Below are 15,850 nucleotides of genomic sequence, written 5' to 3' on the forward strand. Positions count from 1 at the left end.
ATCAAATTTTAGAATAAGTTTAGATTTTTTCGAATTGGTCACCTATGGCACGAATTATGACCTTCAAACGGCTAATAAAACCGTCACACGCTGTCCGAATGTTGCTCTGCGGTATTTTGGCCCATTCCCGACGAAGCGCTTGCTTGAGGTGATCAACACTTTGGTTTTTTTAGTGCCAACTTTGCTTTCCAAAATACTCCAGTCTCAATAGTCCAACGGATTGGTATCCGGAGATTTTGGTGGTCATTGTGCGCTGGAAATGAAGCGAGGAACTTCATTTTGTAACCATTCTTGGGTGGCGCGTGTTGAGTACGATGGTGCTGAATCCTGTTGGAATGTCCAAAGTCTGCCTGCTGTCAAAATGTTTGCGTGCCCAAGGCTTTATTAATACACCCTCTAGAATATTGTCGCCATAACATTTGGCATTTATTCTGATGCCACGGTACATTAATACGAGCGGAGAACGACTATCGGCTGTTATGGCGGCCCACACCATCACCATGGCCGGCGCTTGAGTTCTGGTGGCCAACCGAATGTGGAATTTTAATGGCTTTACCCCGAGCTCATTTTTCAATATTTACCAAATGGAATATTGCGATGCATTCAGTTCACGAGCCATCTTTCGGCCACTGCAACGCGGATTTCGATCAAGTCGCTTCTTTACTTTTCGAACCATTTCTGCTGATGTTGCTGTTTTCTTCTATCCACTTCCTTGACGTCGGGTTACGCTACCAGTATCACGATAACGAGCGATGGTACGAAACACAAAATATTTATTCACATTTAAATGCTGGAGTGCTCTAACGATAGTCACTTGTGGTTTTCCATCCAAATATAAAGAAATCACACTATCACGCTTGAATTCCATCACGAATAGCATTTTTTCGGGAAAATTCTAACCAAAATTCTTTTGTACGCTTGTAAACAATATAAAGAGCTGTAACTGGAATCATTTTTAACAGCTATCGGACGTGTGGCCTAGAAATGACAGCAGTCTGAAGTTGGTTGCAATTTTTTAATCTCACTTTGTATATTTATCCAATATTAGGTTTATCGCGCATCAAATAGTTATTATCTGCCCAAATAAAGTGAATTTTAGCAATTCCGACTGAATTCATCCTAGAAATGAGTCCTTCGAAATCGGTTCAGATATAGCTATAGCTCCCATATATATATATTTCATCCAATTTGATGATAAAGTCCCTCACATGCGTAATATACACTCCACAACAATGATATTTGATATTGGACATCAGATAGAGCTCAAAAATAAGTTTGCCAAATTTAATCGACATTGGTTCAGATTTTTATATACCTTCGATATACGTCTTCATCCGATATTACGATTATTGCTTAATATATATTTAATATTAGCTCAAATTCGATAGATTTTTTCATATTCAACCGAATTTTAGCATTTGGTGAAACTGGGTACGGTATATCTAATGCTCCAATAAGTATATTTTAATATAATTCTTGTCGAAGTCATGTCATATAGTCGGCCCCACCCGACTTTTGACCTTTCCTTACCTTTTATATATTTTTTAAATATGTCAAAAATTATTTCCATATCAATTTACGATCTTTACATAAGGCCCCTTTTATTTTAATACTGCTTGTATAAATTTAAAAACTTTTTCGATTTTTGAATTTTTTTTTTTTTTTGCATTTTTTCAAAAAGTTTATTAACTTTCACTAAAATTACATGATCTTTTTGTGTTTGTTTTCTCTTTCGAGACGAGCTTAATGATCTGAAATTTGCAGTGAAAAGGAAAGCCAGATAGACACTATCACACACTCACCACTATGCGACGCGTTTCGCCGTTGGTTAAGCGGCTCATCAGGCATATTTGGTGTGGATGATGGCTTACAAGGGCCGTTCTCTGGAAAGTAGTATATATTTCGAACTTATTGCAAATTAGCATATGCGAATTATACACTAGAAATTCTCCAGGTTCGACTCAAGTTCTATAGTGATGGATTTTTTGTCCATAACAACTACATTGCTTCCAATGCATACACTTGTTTTTTTTAGTGCTGCTTTAGGAAGACGGGTTAATGGCTCTGAACGTAGAGACGGCAACTTCTAGTTGGCTGCACACCGAGGTCCGCGGTTCAAATCCCACAGCCAGGCTCGGCTGATTTTTTTTGAGTTTTTGCCTTGTTAAGGCGAAGATCATATGTTTTATGATTTATGTGTTTGTTTTCTCTTTCGAGACGAGCTTAATGATCTGAAATTTGCAGTGAAAAGGAAAGCCAGATAGACACTATCACACACTCACCACTATGCGACGCGTTTCGCCGTTGGTTAAGCGGCTCATCAGGAATATTTGGTGTGGATGATGGCTTACAAGGGCCGTTCTCTGGAAAGTAGTATATATTTCGAACGTATTGCAAATTAGCATATGCGAATTATACACTAGAAATTCTCCAGGTTCGACTCAAGTTCTATTGGCAGATCTTTTTCACAGCAAAGTTTTGTTTTTTGTAGTGATGGATTTTTTGTCCACAATTTGTTTTGTTGTTGTTTTGTTTCTTTTGTTTTAAAAAATTTTAATGGAAATTAATAAATTTTAGAATTTTACAAATATATGTTAAATATATTCTAATGTTTTATTTAAATTACTTTCAACATTAATGTGCCGTACGCCAATAAAATATTTCCCCATATTGTAAAGACATCATTAGCTTCATCAATAATTAATGATGTAGACGAGAATCGTATGTGAAGCACGTTTCACACATTCATATAAAATACATATACGAAGATATACAAATGGGAAAATCTCGAAACTTCATTGGAAGAAGTAATGAATGGGCCGACCGTATGTTACCATAACAATTTATTCGATGCCGACCCTAAACAGTAGCCATAAGTAAATTGTCAATATTAAGGAACAATTTATTAACAGATTTACTTGTGACTAACTTTAATTCGGGAGAACTTCGTTCGTATTTAGATCACGTACAAAATGGAGAACATTAATGATTTTCTTAATTTAAGAAATCCGGATTTCTCCATAATGAGAACATGAAACAATTTTATGATGAGAGCATGTAATTGAAAGAGATACATGAGTATTTTTTCGAAATACTTTTGGTAAGAACATTCTGTTTGGGAAGGTTGAATGTGTTCTATAGAGGAAGGAATTTAATTAGCAGTAAATGAAAATTAAAATTAGGATATTAATACAAAGCAATTGGAGAATATTCAGAAATTAAATGGCCCCGTTGTATTAATTTTAAAAACTCGTCTCACCATATTTTTCCAATACATGAATGGAAAATCGCTTATTGGAAGATCAGTTATAATTTTTAAAGTTTTGTTATTGAACGGCATTAATGGTGCAAGTGAGTAATTTCAAAAACTTTGTGTTAAAACAGAAAAGATAGAAGTAAAGAACAGGGTCATAATTTCCAAAAAAATGTGTGTTTTTGTCAGAGTCCTTCAAGAGTCTCAGTGGAACGAAAATTAAAAACTCAATGAAGAGGATATGTACTTGAAAATTGTGTACCCTCGTCAAGAAACTTTGTCTACTCAGACCCTACTAAAACAAAAGGTTCGTTAGGAAGGAAGAGAGGACCAAAGACATTATCACGGAACTCGACTAAAATTTAACAATTATCCAGCGAATAAAACGCAAGGTATACCCAGATGCAGATCCCAGGGCGTATAACGTTGAAGAGATTTTTCGCCAAATATAGTAACATTTATAGGCATATTCAAAGCAATCTATATTTCCCCATCCTAGACACCAACGGTGATCCAGAATAAGAACCACTCGGTACTTTTCGAACAATTATTTCCAAAACCACCTCCATATAACAATTCCATATACCAACATAACCCTCAATATCAAATTTCAGAATTTTATCTCTATACCTTCACCCAATACCAAATTTAGCACCATTTAGTACTTTCGAACGTACAAATATAGAATGCATTTCCAAACCACCACCAAATCTCAAACACATATACCATCAATAATCTAAATACAATAATTACAGAACACATTTCCGAAACCAGCTCTTTATATCTAGCCTACACAAGAATAGCGGTACTTATACAAAATTTCAGATTTCACCCAATACCAAATTGTGCCAAATCTAGTACTATTTGGTGGTGGTTTTTGAAAAAAAAATGTGTACTATAATTGTACGAAAAGTACTTAATGGTACTAAATTTGGTATTGGGTGACAGGATAGTGATAAAATCCGGAAATTATATATTTTTATTACTGCTGCTACCTGTGTTTGAGATTTAACGGTGGTTTGGTGATGAGTCTTTTTTACGAAAAACACTAAATGGTACTATATTTAGTACAATATAGTATCAAGTGAAAGGACAGGCCTGGATTCCTCAAATTTGTTATTCAGGTCCCTTTGCATGTGGTTTTGGAAATGTCTACTTTATGTGCAAGAAAAGTATTAAATAGTAGTAAATGTGGTTTTTGGTAGTGGAATAGAACTCAAATCCTGAATTTGTTATGGGTTTCACTGTTGGTATATGTAGTTGAGGGAAGAAGCCGGTATTGGATAGCGTACTATAATTGTACTAAATTTGGTAAAGGGGGAAATTAGAGAAATGAAATCCTGAAATTTGATTGGTATTGGTATACGAAGATTGTTTAGATAATGCGTACGCTAAATTGGTATTGGGTGAAGGTATTGAGTTGAAATTTGATGTTTTCGGTAATTAAGAGAAGAAAGTGGTTTTGAAAATGTGTATTATGAACGTAAAAAAGGACCAAATGAACGTACGAAAAGTGAAAAATGTCACAAAATCTGACATTGGCTAATAGATAGATATGGAATTCTGCAATTTGGTATCGAGGTCATTGTTGGTGCGAAGGGTGGAGAAATGGAGGAATTTTTAGGCATACGTAGTATAACTTTACGAAATATATGTTAAAAAACTTGGCATTGGTTCCTATGGTTGAACTGGAATTCTGAAATTTGATATGGATGCCACTGTTTGCGTATAGTTTTGAGAGAAGAAGGTGGATTTTGGAAAGCGTACTATCAGACCGAACTTAAATTCTAATATTTGATGTGGAGTTCACTGATGGTTTCTAGGATTTAGATATGATGGTGGCCACGTTTTGTCATGAAAAGATTTTGAAGTTGATTTGAGTAAAAAAATTGAAAAATGAAGTAAAAGTCATAGGGAATTCGGATTTTTACTCTCGTTTCGAAAGACTCCAGGTTAGAGTCATGTGCACGCAAATATTCTGGCTGCTTTCAGCTCAGATATAATCGTATGATTTTAAGTGTTTCCTCGGAAGTTTGTGGGTTTTGTTCAGTTGGTTAGAGGATTGCGTATAAAGGTGGCTATGAGCTTGAATCGAGCTAAGCGCAGAATTGAATTTACGCATCGATTATTTGTAGACGCCTTTAACCAAGCCTTTTCATTTGGTGAAAATTTTCGTTGCAAATAATAAACGCCGCTATTCGAACTCCCTGAGGTTTGAATAAAAATTAAGAGCACCATCCAATATTAGTAGGATTTCTGTCTGATTTCTAAAAGTGATCAAAAAATGCAATGTAATAAAAATTTGTTTTCAAGTTAAGAATGCATTGAAAAAAGTGGGCAATACAAAAAAAAAACTGAAACAAAAGTAAGCACTAAATCAATAGCATTGCTCAGCCATACACTCATACATTTTCATACATTTTCAACTTGAGATATCGACTTTCCATGCATTTCTGTGGCAAATAAAGCATTATCCATTCTTGCCAGTGACTACGGCTTAAATAAAGCGGAAACAATGACTCGACAGGCTGAGGATATGGTAAATGCCAATCAATAGATAGAGAGCTATGTCTATGCACTGAAATATTTTATGTACAAGTTCTTGTCCAGCGAATAAAAAAGCTGTTGAAATCATAAAGTTGTGGTAGAAGTCGACAGAGATATGGTCATACTAATGAAGGAATGTTGAATTTTTATTGTTTAATATTTTCCCAGATTTTTAAAAATTAAAATAATACACGAATTATGGCCTTCAAACGGTCAATGAAACCGTCACACGCTGCCCGAATGTTGCTCTGCGATAATTTGGCCCATTCCCGGTGAAGCGCTTGTTTGCGGTGATCGACATTTTGGTATTTGTTAGTGCCAACCTTGCTTTCCAAAATACTCCAGACACAATAGTCCAACGGATTGGTATCCGAAGATTTTGGTGGCCATTGTCCGCTGGAAATGAAGCGAGTCCTGTTGAAATGTCGAAGGTCTGTGGCCAAAATGTTTGCGTGCCCAAGGCTTTACTACACCCTCCAGAATATTTTTGCGATAATAGAATAATATTCTGCATTTATTCTGATGCCACGGTCGATTAATTCAAGCGGAGAGCGACCATCGGCTGTTAAGGCGGCCCACACCATCACCATGGCCGGCGATTGAGTTCTGGCCTCCAACCGAAGGTGCACATTTTCAGCTAACCTCCTTGACAAGTAAACACGATCATTTTGTTTGTTTACAAAATTTCTCATTGAAGAAAGTGGTGAAATTTGGAAGTTCATCACTTTCGGCCATGCAAAGCAACTCTTTAGCTCTTTTGAGTATATTGCGGTGTAAGTTATTGTACTTTTTGGAATTTCAATGGCTTTACCCCGAACTCATTTTTCAATATTTGCAGACTGGAATATTGCAATATGTTCAGCTCACGAGCCATTTTTCGGCCACTGTGACGAGGGTTTGGATCAAGTCGCTTCTTTAATCTTCGTACTATTTCTGCTGATGTTGCTGTTTTTGTTCCGTCCACTCCCTTGACGTCGGGCTACGCTACCAGTATCACTGTAACCAGGGATGGTATGAGACACAAAAGATTTATTCACATTTAAATGCTGGAGTGCTCTTTAGATAGCCAATTGTGGTTTTCCAGCCAAATATAAAGAAATCGCACTATCGCGCTTGAATTCCATCACGAATAACTTGTTTTCTGAAAAATTCTCATCAAAATGTTTTTGTGCGCTTGTAACCAATATAATAAGCTGTCACTGGAATAATTTTAACAGCTGTCGGGCAAGTGGTTTAGAAATGAAAGCAGTCCGAAGTTGGTTGCAGTTTTTTCATCTCACCTTGTATGTATCGTTTGTGACCAACTGTAGTGTATTAAAATTTACTGTACGTAATTGTACAGTTAGATTACCCAGCCAGCGATAGCACTTCTCAATATTGAGCCGCCAAAATGAAGGCATTGTTGCAAAAAAGACACAACGATTTGAAAACAAAGAAAAAGAGGCGAACTCGATTCCAAACAATTTCTATGATTCATTTCCAATCGATGGTCGTTGCAGAGGCAAGCCAAAGCATTATTTCTCGTTCTGGGCCTCTCTCATTCCACAATTTCCCAGTTTTCTATATAAATTTCCGTATAAATATTTTATCAACACAACATCATCATCATGCAAACATACAGCAACCGAAGTATTTATTAGTCTCGTAATCCTCAGACAGTTGTTGATTTACTCGCTAACGGATAGGCAGGCACTATTGCTACTGCTGGAGAAGCCAGAAGAGATATAACCGCGAATCGGCGTTTCAAATACACACACATATACACAGAGGATAAAACTGTTAAATCATCTTTAGAAAACCGCATATTATGCACTTATCGAGAGGGTATTTTTTTTTTGTTATCCCCTCAATGAATTTCAATCTTCCGCTACTGCTGCAAAGCAATGCACAAAAAAGGAGGAAAGATAGAAAATAAACATATAGTCGCGTATTCATGGAAGAGTCAATGCAGAAATTGCCTGTTTTTTGTACTCATTGTCACATAGGAAGTGCTTCGAGTAGAGTTGCTTTTTTGTAGATTCCTATCAAATGATACAAACGGCAGTAATCTGAAGTCAATAAACTTAAACAAAAAGATTCTCTTCATGTATATGACATTTTAAAATAATTGTGCAATAAACGACAATAAAAAAACAGGACTAGGCAGGATATCATATGGACATAGATATTAAGCGATTGGAATAGAAGACGTAAGGAAAAAAATCTTTTCTTATGGGAGGATAACTTTAGTTACTTGGTTTGGGTTAAGTCATAAATATAATTTAAAAACAAAAATTAACCCTAGTGGGGTTCAAAATTCACCATTATTAGTCTGAAGTCCTCTTAAAAAAGTCAGTACATAACACTGTGAGCCAAAATCCTTTTTTTTTTTTTTTCAACCATTACAGGGGAAATCGGAAGCAACCTAAATAAAGGGGAACAAGTTTCATTTCTTCCTTAGAATCCGTTTATTTTAGGTACACAGTCTCTTCGGCAATATTGCGGACAAAAGCACGAAGATTATTTTGGTGGAAATTTTTAACCATCAAACAGAGGGGTCTTTTTGGTTATTTTTTTCAAAATATGTCTGAAAACTCCCTTTTAACGGGATTATAGAAAAGTTAAAATATTCTACAAATATTCATTATAAAATTCCATTGTAGGACGTCAAAGTCTAAATTTTACATAAATGTCAGGCATTCATATACATTGTAAATGTGCTCCTGGCCTTGTAGGCGTCAATTCTCATTGAAAGTCTACTGCTCCCACTAGAAACACATTTTCTCTATTTATAAAATTGGATCCCTTCAAAAATTAATTATAAAATAAGGTAAAAGGCATCAGTCGGCTTGGACTCCTCTCAATTCGTCAGCGAAAAATATAAAATATTAGATTCGTAACAATGATTTTTGGTATTTAAATAGAAACTTTTTTTGAAAGCATTTTTAAATCAAAACATATCGTACTATCTCCAATCCCACCTCCAATTCCCAACCTCAGACTCAGTTATCTAATTTACCAAATTTCAGAATTTTATCTCTATCCCTTCTACCACGACCAACTTTTGTACCATTTAGTACCTTTCGTACAATTTTAATACACGCCTCAAAACCACCTCCATATCTTTACCAGAAGTGAATTTAATATCAAATTTCAGGATTTCAGCTCTTTAATTTCCCACAAATTTAGTACAACTTGGTAAAATTACATATCCAAACCCAGATCCTTTTCACAGCCACAGATACCAACATCTATATAAAAATTGAAGATTTCAGCTCCACTCAATACAATACCAAATTTAGTGCCATTTTGTACTTTTGGACGCATTTCCAACCCAAAGCCAAATTTTAAAAACAGATACCATAAGTAATCCAAATATAAAATTTCAGCCCTATCCCTTCACCCAGTACCAAATACATTTTCAGGTACACATGAAAAGTTCAGTTTACATACCGCGAATTGAAGAAGCAGTCGCGGAAAGTCAACCGGTCTAGGCGTAGAGTCTCGGTTTTAATACCCAAGTGCCAATGATCCTTACACTGACAAAGCTATGTTTCGACGCCCCTAAAATAGCCAAACCTATGGGCTGGTCCCAAAAATCATAAAAATACCGAATATTGAGAGGTACCGTTATATGGAGACTATACCAAAACGATATATCTCAGTTTCAATACCAACCATCCGAGATACAATACAAATTGTTCTGCTAAATTTTGACGCTCTACGTCAAATAATGTGGGCTGTATGGTGATTTTAACAGACAGACAGAAATCGTTAAACCGATATAGAATTTTATGGTGATTATGAATACATATACTTTATGGGGTCTACGACGAATGTTTAGGGATGTTACAAACGGAATGACAAAGTTAATATACCCTCCTTTCCAAGGTGGAGGGTATATCAAAAACAAAAAAGAGCGAAACAATTTCCACTACTGCTAGTGTGGATCCTCAGTCAACAAAGCTACAAGTACGAAGCTAACGTCAACTCAACAAAAATTACCTTAAGATCGTATTCGGACGGCGATTCAGGACCGTCTGCTACCACTAGCAGGATGAAGCCGGCGGGAAGCCTGGGAGGAGACAATCTGACTCTTGATTTTGTAAAGGACACCGTTAAAAGGCACCAGCATGCAATCAGGCACGTCAATGCGGATATGGGACCGATAAGGCTGAGTCAGGATAGTATACATGTAGACTCCTGACGAGGACGAGGACATCGATACCACGGCAGACCAGACCTCGACCTCTAGTCAGGAGTTGTCTTCCAATAAAATCGACCTGAATAGTATTAGCGATCCCAATACTAGAAGCCGTATAATAACAAAGAAGCCGTAATAAAAGGCATCTGAAGTACCAGAGCCGGAGGTACAACTCACTAATGAAAGGCAAGGTTAAGGTTAACTCTGCGAAGCTGCAAGCTTCAAAAAAAGGCTGCGAATTAAAAATGTAAATTGAAGCCTACTAAACCCTCGAAACGTCCTCTCATCACTCATCATCATCACTTGATTCAACAATAGCAGGGGAGAGACGACTGCAATGAAGGCCACAGCGAGCGGAGATAATGAAACCTTGTCTGCTGAGTTGCCAACCTCGCTGAAAGAAGCAGCATCGAAGTCTCTCTCCCAGCCAGTACTGTAAAGAGAATGCGGCAAATAAATGGTGACGAGGCAGACGGTAAAACAACCAGTCTCGTAAACTTCGATGGCGGCACAGAAGGAAAGCTGCAAAGAAAATGGTAGACTTAGAGTAACGGTCGTTCATCAGGCAGAAACAAATGGATACATCAGCGAAGATAATTGGCTCTTCCAAACTATGAGTAGATTTATAAAAATTCGGGCCATGTATTCCTAACTTTTACTTCGTCTTAACCCAGATATTGAAAAATTCTCTCGATGAAATGGTAATATTTTCCCATCTTAAAATATAAGTTGAGTGATAATTATTTACCCAATTCTTTAATATTAATTCTTACGGAAGTCACGTTCTCCATCGAATGAAGAGCAGAATGTAACACCTCTTACAACAAACTCATGATGGCGGGAGTAGTCTCTGTGACATTGCTGTTATCCAATGTCGTTAATAGCCTAGTGGTGTGGCTTTCAAAACAAAATTTAACACTTCATATTGAAAATACGAACAGCAAACTTCTGAATTACTAATTGATCGCCATAGAAATTTCGGAACAGTCCAAACTGACTTAGAACCCCACTTCTCCGAATCAACAATCAAACATGTTTTTGTAACTATCTTTACACCACGAAAATCTTCGCTTTACTTTTCTCCTTCGCTTTTTGCTAATTTCCTTAAGTGATAAACCATTAAGCAATTTTATCCATTAAAATCTCCATCCTGTACCTCCTCCCATAGAGGGCAATAAAATATCTTAAGAATTAATTTATAAAATATGATTTTTATTTGAAACCAGAGCAGAAAAAAAGTGGAAAGAAAGCAAAAACGGCGCAAATGTCATTTGCAGATACATGGATGGCATCGTTTGTTTTTTTGCTGCGATTCTTGCAATATTGAATGGAAAATTTGCAGTCCATTCTCAAGCAAAGATACCACCATTCTACCAAACCCCATAACTCTACCCCCTCCGGCCAAAAGAATGGCCAAACAAAAACAGAAATGGAGCAAAAAAGGAAGAAAAAAAAGAAAAAAGGAAGAAAAAAAAATAGAATGAAAGCTAAACGTATAATTATCAGCAAAAAGAAAAATATTTTTGTTATTGCTGTTATAACGCGCTATGAATGGGCTCACTGACCTGCAAAAATGGCAGACAACGACAGAATCCAAAAAAGCAAAACCACAGCATTCTATTCTAAATAAAACGAAATTCAATAGAAGATGAACAATCAGAGGCCACCGTTAAAGAGCAAAACGAAACGACGAACAAAACCAAGTCACAAAACCGCCAAACGACACCATGCAGAAGAAGAAGTGTACGTAGGGAAAAACCTACGTTTTGCTGAAGTGTTTTGCATTTAATATCACATTCATTGAAAGATTTTTCTTTTCTTTAGTTCCGGAATGTCCTTATTTCCGTTGGTCCCAGCCGTTGTCTTTTCTTTGTCTGCGTTAAAGAGAACAAAAGGGGATTTATGTTTAGCTCTCCTCCTGATAGCCCAACTTGAATTTCAGTGGACCATGGGGAGTGGAAAATGTGTTAAAACTCTCCTATCAATGTGCGAAAGTGTGTTGTTTTTGTTGTGGCTTTTCTTTTGCTTATCTCTGGAGTTGTTTGGTCTTCCAGCATTTGGGGAATACGTTGTTTTGCATATTTCAGATTGTCTTTGAGATGGAATGTATAGAAGGGGTTATCCTAGGAACACTTCATATTTCCGTTAATATGTTGTAATGATTTTAATATTTTATCACATTGATTTGAATTCAATATTTATATAAATTGGAAAAAAGGAAATGGTTACCTTTGATTACACTTGATATAGAATACCCTAATATAATATATTTTTGCCTGTTTGAATACCCTACACCATTTGGAACGAATTTGGCAATTCTCAAAAACAATAAAATCTGTTCAAACTTCTGTTAGAATCTTAAAAATACCGAATGTACCTATTATATTAGGTTCTATCTATCTGTTTATAAAGTAGTTAAAATTGTCAAAATACCGAATATAGGGAGGTTCCATGGTGGTTATAAAACGTGGATCTGCACAGACAATTTTCTGTCATAGGCTGTAATATCCTTTACGAACTTCAAATGCGAAATTTGAAACAATTCCGGTAAATAATGTCGCTGAAATCATCAAAATACCGAATATCGGGGGGTACCGTTATATGGGGGCTATACGAAGACGTGGACCTACATGACTCATTTTCTGTCTTAGGATGTAGTATCTATTACAAACTTCAAATACCAAATTTGAAACAATTCCGGTAAATAATGTTGCTTAAAGCAGCACAGCTGGCACCACACCGAACTTCAGTTTCGCTTGTGGTTAAAATGGCAAAGTAAATTTTTCTTAATCCAAGTTCTGCTCTTCTGATCCAACAAATAGTATTTACCTCACATACGCTTTACCGCAACAAGTTCGAAATAAATTCAACTTTCCTTTTCACTACAAATGTTGCTCGAAAGATAAATTAAGGAATAATAATAGATTTTTAGGTTTAATTCCTATAAATCGTCAAAATCGATATTTTTATTTCTTGACATTAATTGTGGAAGGAAACCTTAGGAAAAAGGTCAACATGGCTTTCTGGTTTTTAGTTGATGGGAAGTGTCCATACCTGTTTAATGAGCTCTCTAAGTCCTATCCCCCCCTCTACTGCCTCATACGTATTTTCAGCTAATGACCGTAGGCTTAGTAAAAACCAGTAAAGAAAGGCTTAAAGTCGGAAGGGGCAAACTCCAAATAACAATTAAACTTTTATGGGAGAATTCAATCATATACGCTATGATTATAATTATAATTTAAAGTTCGAAGAACCAAATATGCCGAAGGATTTGTATCTTTTAAATTCGGACTTGTATTGTTCATTTGGTGCACAATTAATTTGAAATCGGATAACGATATATATGGGAGATATATCCAAATCTGAACCGATCTCGATAAAATTTGGCAAAGATATTTCTGAGCTGTATTCGATATATTTCCCTGAATATCATTGTTACGGAGTGCATATCACGGCTGTGGGTAACAAATACAACAAATCGGATGAACAATATATATGGGAGCTATAGCTATATATGAACCGATTTCAATGAAATTTGGCATACTTAGTTTCAGGCCTAACTTGTAAGAGCAAAATTCCATACTATTCGGGCTGATATTGCACGTTTGGTGCACAATGAAAGGCAAATCGGACGAAGATATATATGGGAGCTATATCTAAATTTTTACCGATTATCTCCAATTTCAATACGGGTCCTTGGGCTAAACAAATGATCTGTGCAAAATTTCATCTAGATAGTGCAATAAATGCGAACTGTACTATCTTTACAAAAATACATGGACAGACGGACGGATGGACATGCATAAATCGACTCAGAATGTGATTCTATGCAGATCATCAAAAGGAACTATGGGTCTATCTTCCTTCTCCATGTTATATGGGACTCATACGAAACGGGCTCCTTCAGAAGTATTTTTTTGTAATAGGTACCGATTCCGAACTTCAAATATGAAATTTGAAACAGTTCGAGAGAATAATGCCGCCAAAAATCATCATCATACCGAATATCAGGAGGTACCGTTATATTGGGGCTTACGAAGACGTGGACCTGCAGAGGAAAGTTTCAGTCATGGACTATAGCACCTATTACGATTTTAAAATACGAAATTTGTAACAATTCCGTTGAATAATGCAGCTTAAATTACCAAAATCCGAATATAGGAAGGTATCGTTATATGTTGGCTACACAAGAAGTAGACCATTCCAACTTTAAATACGAAATTCAAAACAATTCCCGTCTAATAATGTCGCTAAAATAATCAAGGTACCATTATATGGAGGCTATATGGAGGCAAAAATCATCAAAACACCGAATATGGGAGCTATACGAAGACGTGGACCCGCATAGACAATTTTTTTGTCGTAGGTCGTAGTACCGATTCGAATTTCATATACGAAATCTAAACCGATTCCGGTGAATAGTGTCGAATAGAATAGTCGCTAAAATCGTCAAAATATCGAAAATTGGGAGGACCCGTTATTAGGGGCTATACTAAGGCGTTGACCAGTATAGATAATTTTTTTATTATATTTTGTAGTACCTATTACGAACTTCAACTACGAAATTTAAAACATTTCCGGTGAATAATGTCGATAAAATCGTCAAAATACCGAATATCGAGAGGTATCGTTATATGGGGGCTATACAAAGACGTAGACCTGCATACGCGATTTTTTGCCATAGACTGTAGTACCTATTACGAACTTTAAATAAGAAATGTGAAAGAATTCCGATAAAAAAAAATATAGATAAAACAAAGGCTATAGCCGTGCGGGACCGACCATGTAAAACCCTACAACGTTCGAAGTCCCCTTAAATCCAAATCCATTTTGGAAGATTTTGTTTTTGAAATAATGTCAAGGAGTCCCGCCAGACCCGGAGAATATGGCTAATATTTACGCACTCCGTAGTGTTGTTAAGTATTCAAAAAAATTTCACACGAAAGTTGTGGTATATTTTACAGCTAAATATAATCCAATGGTCATCCAAAATGCTTAACTTCTTCCCTGTCCTTAACTCTCTCCTGATGCGAAAATCCGTGTCGATTAGTTTTCAATTGTGGCCTATAGAGCCAAATTAGAAAAAAATAATTTTTTTAGTCTATTTGCACCTCTAAATGCACATCTTAATAACAATAGGCTTTAAATCTGACCCTAACCCTACCCACAAATGAAATTTCGTGTGGATCGGACGATAATTGCGATATGCATTTAATACCCTCAAAACGTGGTGTTGGGGGTGAATAATTTAGAAAATTTTCAATTCAAAATTGTTAGTCAAATTGAAAAAATCGCATTCTATAAAAAATATGACAAAAATTGAAAAAATCGCCAAAATATATTCATTTTTTACTGCGTTATTTTCTTAGATTTTCTTAGTTTTTATCGTTTTATAGCACGAGACCATTCCGAAATGATAGGAATTGTGAAAATCAGCCCAGCGGCTCTTGATTTATAAGTAGAATAAATAAGATCAATTCTTTTACATATATATTGTACCTATTTTGCTATATATCCGATGTCTTGGCTATTAGCATCACTCTAACGATCAGAAGTGATCTTTTAATGCATTTGTGATTTGCCTGGGATTGGAAATATTCGCGGTTTAGTGGACATTTTCCTATTCCCTTACATAAAAGTTAGGCTCTATTTGCCCGCTGATTATTGTCCGATGGCCAAATTGGAAGGTTTCTGCCCATTCCTAAACTCTAACTCCACGTAAATTTTCGCGTCGATTGGTTCATAATTGTGGCCTATAGAGCAACTGCAAATTTTTTTCTGTTTTTGGTCCATTTCAACCCCTAAATATCTCCAAAAACAATAGGGTTCTATTCTGACCATAACCCCGCCTCCATTTTCAATTTCGT

The sequence above is a fragment of the Musca domestica genome, unplaced genomic scaffold, assembly GCF_030504385.1.
Source record: "Musca domestica strain aabys unplaced genomic scaffold, Musca_domestica.polishedcontigs.V.1.1 2, whole genome shotgun sequence".
NCBI lineage: Eukaryota > Metazoa > Arthropoda > Insecta > Diptera > Muscidae > Musca > Musca domestica.